The sequence below is a fragment of the Triturus cristatus genome, chromosome 7 (genome assembly GCF_964204655.1).
Source record: "Triturus cristatus chromosome 7, aTriCri1.1, whole genome shotgun sequence".
In the NCBI taxonomy this organism is placed as follows: Eukaryota; Metazoa; Chordata; class Amphibia; order Caudata; family Salamandridae; genus Triturus; species Triturus cristatus.
Window position 1 is genome coordinate 1,687,069,821 of NC_140590.1, and position 6,000 is coordinate 1,687,075,820.

General features: G+C 53.4%; 1 protein-coding gene across 1 annotated transcript in view; it reads right to left on the reverse strand.

Moving 5' to 3' along the window:
- ENO2 (enolase 2) overlaps nucleotides 1-5,381 on the reverse strand; it is a 71,057-nt gene extending 65,676 nt beyond the window's left edge. Inside the window, exon 1 of the mRNA XM_085619842.1 lies at nucleotides 5,241-5,381. The gene's annotated coding sequence lies outside the window, so the exon portion shown is untranslated. The remainder of the gene's footprint in view (nucleotides 1-5,240) is intronic.
- Nucleotides 5,382-6,000: the final 619 nt, after the last annotated feature.

The following is a 6,000-nucleotide window of genomic DNA, read 5'->3' on the forward strand; positions in this document are numbered from 1 at the left end:
TTTAATAAGCCCTGTACATTTGGTGGCCTTTGGCCACCAAAAGCACAGGGGGTGGGGTCAATGTGGATAGTGTTTTTTTTATTTCGATTTTATAATTTCATGTTGCCAAAATTTAGTTTTTTACCTAATAATAAGCCCTGTACATTTGGTGGCCTACGGCCACCAAAAGCACAGGGGGTGGGGTAAGTGTGGATAGTGTTTTTTTTTATTTTTATTTTTTTACCGTACGCTTACGGTAAGCGTACGGTAAGCGTACTCGGCGAAATTGCCGAAAAAAATATAAAACCGTTTTTGCTCTTGGGGGATGTTTGGGGACTCCCTCAACATGACTATGTGGGAGGGAGTTGTCAAAACAGCCCCGTAACATGTTTTTGGCCATCATGTTTGATAAACAACACTCAGTGCGAGAGACAAAATGGCGGACGCCGCTTCCTGGTTTCGGCCGATTCGAATGTTTACTAAGATCTAATAGACCAATCAGAATCGCGCTCGCGCACGCCACCGTACGCTTACGGTAAGCGTACGGTAAGCGTACCGTAAGCGGGCTCAGATATATATATTGATTTAAAGGCTATTTTCTCAGAATCTACTGAACAGATTTACACCAAACCTACAAAAGGCACTTCCTTGACCTAGGGACTACCTCTCTGCCAAATTTCTAGAAATTCTGTTCAGCCGTTCGGGCTGTAGCTCGTTCTAAAGGTCCTATGGAAAAATGCATGGGAAAAACGCGTTTTGGGACCCCCCTTTTATCTCAGCCCCCGCTTGACGAATCCCCCCGAGACTTTCAGGGTAGGAGCGGAGCGTAGCGCCCCACCTATTTTGAGAAATTCGCGAGGATTCATCGACCGGCGCCAAAGTTATTCAAAATAGAATGTTGAGGTTTTCCTATGGAAAAGGGGTCCTAACTATAACTACCTACTGGCGACCGCCAGTAGGTAATATATATATATATATATATATATATATATATATATATATATATATATAATATATATATATATATATATATATATATATATATATATATATATATATATATATATTTTATTTATTTATTTTTTTAAGCACTATGTAAAAGAAACACAGTGCAAGCATTTACCAAGACAAACAGATGGAGTTATGGAGTTAGACTGCACAATCTTTTGGATTAAAGGCTGGGATCCCATGACTAAAGGCCGGAACACAGGATTAAAGGGGGTCAGAATGTCCTGTCCTCGAGCTGCTGTCCAGGGTGCTGAAGCACTGTCCGTGAGAGGATCTGAACCATATACTGTTTAATGATCGATTTTGTGAGGTTGTCAGTGTCGCCTCGCAATCACTTCAGTGCTTCATGTCAGGAGGTGGGCAAGAGGGGGTCTACTCGAGCAGGGAAGAGCCCCCAGCCGGTATCACGGGACTGGGTGTGTGAATGAGTGCCCCAGGTATCCAGAGAAGGAAGAGTGAATGAGTGCCCAAGGTGTCTCTGGCTGCTAGAGAGGGATGAGTGGACGAGGGGGTAAGTGTCCAAGATATCCAGGGAAGGAAGAGTGAGTGAGTGCCCAAAGTATCCAGGGCTGCGGGGGTGGGTGAGTGAGTGCCCAAAGTATCCAGGGCTACGGGGGGTGGGTGAGTGAGTGCCCAAAGTATCCAGGGATGCGAGGGATGGGTGAGTGAGTGCCCAAAGTATCCCGGGCTGCGGGGGGGGGGGGGGGTGAGTGAGTGCCCAAAGTATCCAGGGTGCGAGGGATGGGTGAGTGAGTGCCCAAAGTATCCAGGGATGCGGGGGTGGGTGAGTGAGTGCCCAAAGTATCCAGGGATGCGAGGGATGGGTGAGTGAGTGCCCAAAGTATCCCGGGCTGCGGGGGGGGGGGTGAGTGAGTGCCCAAAGTATCCAGGGCTGCGGGGCTGGGTGAGTGAGTGCCTAAAGTATCCAGGGTGCGAGGGATAGGTGAGTGAGTGCCCAAAGTATCCAGGGCTGCGGAGGGTGGGTGAGTGAGTGCCCAAAGTATCCAGGGTGCGAGGGATGGGTGAGTGAGTGCCCAAAGTATCCAGGGCTGTGGAGGGTGGGTGAGTGAGTACCCAGAGTATCCAGGACTGGTAGGGGTCTTTTATATTGCCATAAAGACCCCAATAAATATGCCTTTTACTAAAGCACATTATGCTATTCACTCATCCAAAGTTTAAGGGGTGCCATGGTATTTTTAGTTCATAGCCTTTTGATAGTATTTCAACCTCCTTTTAAATATCGTAGTATTTCAGAGAGGCTTCAAGTTGCATGCCCATTCTTTCTGAGGCCCCGCATTTAAGGGAGGGTACTGGTAATGTTTCAGTGGGTGTATGCAAGGCCTTTCATGCCCTGGTGCCTCGCTGCTCGCCTCTGCAAAGGCATTGATTTTTCCATCCAACAGTTATTTCCTGCAGGGCGCGCGCCTGTCTGATTGTTTGTGGGGCGTGCACCTCGAGCGACCACGGCAGCATCACCCCCCACCCCACCTCCATATCTGCCTTCTTCCCTACCCCGGTGTCCCTTCCCTCCGTCCCTCCTTGTCTCCCTTTTCCACCACTATCCTTACACCCCCCTCCTGACGCCATCTTTCCATCCCTCCTCCCCAGGACTGCAAGGTAAGACTCTGCATGGGGGCACCCCGGAAGGCCCCCCGCTCAGGACAATGCCTTTGTATATCTGTGAGAGAGCCTTTGTAAATGGATTTTAGGGACCCATCACCAAATGAAGGGGGGGGGGGGGGGTAGGGGTCATCATGTTTTCTTACAACATTGTCTCTCTCTTACTCCCCCACCTGTCACCCACTCACTCTTTCTTATCATTCCGTGTGCCACCCTCTCTGGCTCCTTCACGGACTCCCTTCCTGTCCACCCTCAACTCTGTCCTCCCCCCACCCCCACACGCCTCACCCCGGCCCTCGTTCCTTCCTCTCCAGCTCTGCCCCTCTCCATTTCGCGCATTAACTCCCCTTTCCTTCTTCTCCTTCCCGGCGCATTTTCTCTCCGTCTCTTAAAACCATTTTCCCCCCACTTTCTTTTGCTCCCGTAACCAACTCCTTCTTTTTCATCTTCGACCTCCCACCATCCTTTTTCTTCCTTTCTCCTTTCTCCCTCCTCACTGCTCTCCCTCTCTCGCCCCATCTCCGGGCTCTCGAGACTCTTCCGCTACCCCCGTGCCCCCGCACCCCCTCTCCAGTTCTACATCTGCCCCCCCCCCCCGCCCCCCTTTGCCCTGTTCTCTCACTTCCGCTCTTTCCTTATAATCTCTCGGGGATCAGCCAGTGCTTGAAATGGAAAATCGGAGAGCAGTTTCTCCGTACCGGAGTACCCGCTTGCTTCTGAGAAGTGCCGGTCCTCTCCAATTAAAGGTATTACATCTCTCTTGAGAAGTGCCGGTCCTCTCGCTCTCAAAATATGCCGGAACTCCGTACCGGGCAGTAGCGGCCCATTCAAAGCACTGGGATTAACCCTTGTAGCTCGTGACACACGCGCCACTCTCTACCTGCAGCGGGATCATTAACCCACTGAGCTGTGTACTGGGATGAGAACATAGGGAGCTTCGGCCCCTTAGCGCCCCCCCCCCCCCCATGCGGGCTCATTAATCGCCCGCCCTTGCATGTTTCAAAAAGAAGCCCCCGCCCAGATGCACTGAGAGGCCCCGCGGTGCCCCTCAGGCAGTGAATGGCTGCTCAGCCATAAACCCCCCGCCCTCCCCCCACCCCCCCAAAAAAACCCTCTTTGTTATGACAGCGCAGGTCTGGCTGCGCGGGAGTGTCTGGGCCCTCGGTGACATTGGGACTCGTCAGCAGGTCATACCCCTGTCACTCGGTGTCAGGGGTAGGCTAGCGCCGGGGCCCTCAGTTTCAGTCACAGAGAGGGAGGGACCTGCTGTCATTGGTCAGTGTTGGGCCCTCAGTTACCTGACAGCGATGGTATGACCTGATGCCATTGCGTGGCCCTCAGTTTATAACAGAGAAAGAGTGCCCTCGGTTGCAAGAGTGGGAATGACCTTCTGTCAGTGTCAGTGTCCGGCCCTCAGTTTCACTGACAGCGAGGCTGTGACTTGCTGTCGGTGCCGGGCCCTCAGTTCTACTGACAGCGAGGCTGTGACTTGCTGTCAGTGTCCGGCCCTCAGTTTCGCTGTCAGCGAGGCTGTGACTTGCTGTCAGTGTCCGGCCCTCAGTTTCACTGACAGCGAGGCTGTGACTTGCTGTCAGTGTCCGGCCCTCAGTTTCACTGACAGAGAGGCTGGGACTTGCTGTCAGTGCCGGGCCCTCAGTTTCGCTGACAGCGAGGCTGTGACTTGCTGTCAGTGTCTGGCCCTCAGTTTCGCTGTCAGCGAGGCTGTGACTTGCTGTCAGTGCCGGCCCTCAGTTTCGCTGACAGCGAGGCTGTGACTTGCTGTCAGTGCCGGGCCCTCAGGTTTTGCTGACAGCGAGGCTGTGACTTGCTGTCAGTGTCCGGCCCTCAGTTTCGCTGACAGCGAGGCTGTGACTTGCTGTCAGTGCCGGGCCCTCAATTTCGCTGACAGAGAGGGTTATGACAGAGTGACTGCTGCAGAACACTGCATCTGTCAAGCGATAAAGGGTGAGCGCCGTCCACCGTTAAGGTTTTTTTTTCTTATGCCCCTTCATAATCTTCCACATACCCCTTACACCACCCCCGCCCCCCAAGCCGGCCTCCTTCACTTTCTGCAGTAAGTGATAGATACCGGCTTTTACCAATGATAACTTCAAGGACATTGTAAATTCAGCGGAGGTCACTACCGAGGGACCGCATTGGCTGGGGCAGGTGGGACGGGGGTTGACTGGGCATCGGAAGAGAGAGGGCTGCAAGATATCGGGGGGGAGGTGCAGCTGTCCATGGACATGAATACGGGGATCGGACTGAACCCCCGTGTTTTCGCTCATGCAGGTAGCAGAGGGTGGCCTAGGGCAGCTTGGAAACTGCACCCTCGTGCCTGGGGGGGGGGGGGGGGCGCGTTTGTCCATTGCAGCGGAGGTGGGCTCCCGGCAAGAGACTGCATGGTACCGAGCGCGTGGGGGAGGTCGATGGACCGGGGCTCTCCCCCCGCCCCTGGTCCTGATGCAAGAGATACATGGATGCCTCTGCCTTGAAAGGTGTGCGTGTATCCAGGGAAGGAGCGGAGGGCTTGGGGCACTATAGCGCTATACAAGGAAGCTGTGTACAACGCGCTATGGACCGCATGTAAACAAATAAACACATCTATAATCCAACTTAAAGCGTCGCCTTACCTCTGCGGAAGGAAAGGTCGGTATCAGAGGGAGAGAGGGTACCAGGAGGGCTCCGGCAAGAGATGGCGAGAGATGGAGGGGGCAGGGGGTGGAGCTCAGACACAGGCACGTGACCTGTGTGGCGTGGGGGGGGGGGGGGGTGACTCACCAACTCAAGGAGACAGATATGCCGCAAAACGGGGGGCGGGGTCGAAGTGTGGCGAAGGAGAGGGAGAGATTGTTGAAGGAGAAAGCGAACGAAATGCAGAACTAGAAAGAGAGAAAAAAAGAAACAGGAAGATAAGTTAATGAATAAGAAAGGAAGGAAAGCAAGAAAGGATAATGGGACGCGGAGAACGAAAAAGGTCGATGGGTGTGGCCTGTGGGGGCAGCTTTGCGTTCAGTGTGAGACTGCAGGGATGCCAGCCGTCAGCACAGCTGCTGCAGAGGGTGCTGCCCACAACACCAACACGACGACAGGTGCCATCTGCTGGGGACGGCGGCCATATGGGCAGGAGAGACACAGAAGGCATGTCTGATGCACACACAGACACCGCAATGCAAATCACTGTAAACACAGACACGTCACAGGGTACTGCATTCTTTTGCAACATGGATATAGCGCTTGCAACCCCTATGGTGGGCGCTGAAGCGCTGGCCTACATGGTAGCATGCTACACCCCGAAGGGCCAGGGGTTGGAAGGATGTTGCCTTTGTTTTCATCCAGTGCGGGAAGTGTTTCCATGATGTGCGTGAGGACCACCTGTGTTGTCCCTTGTAT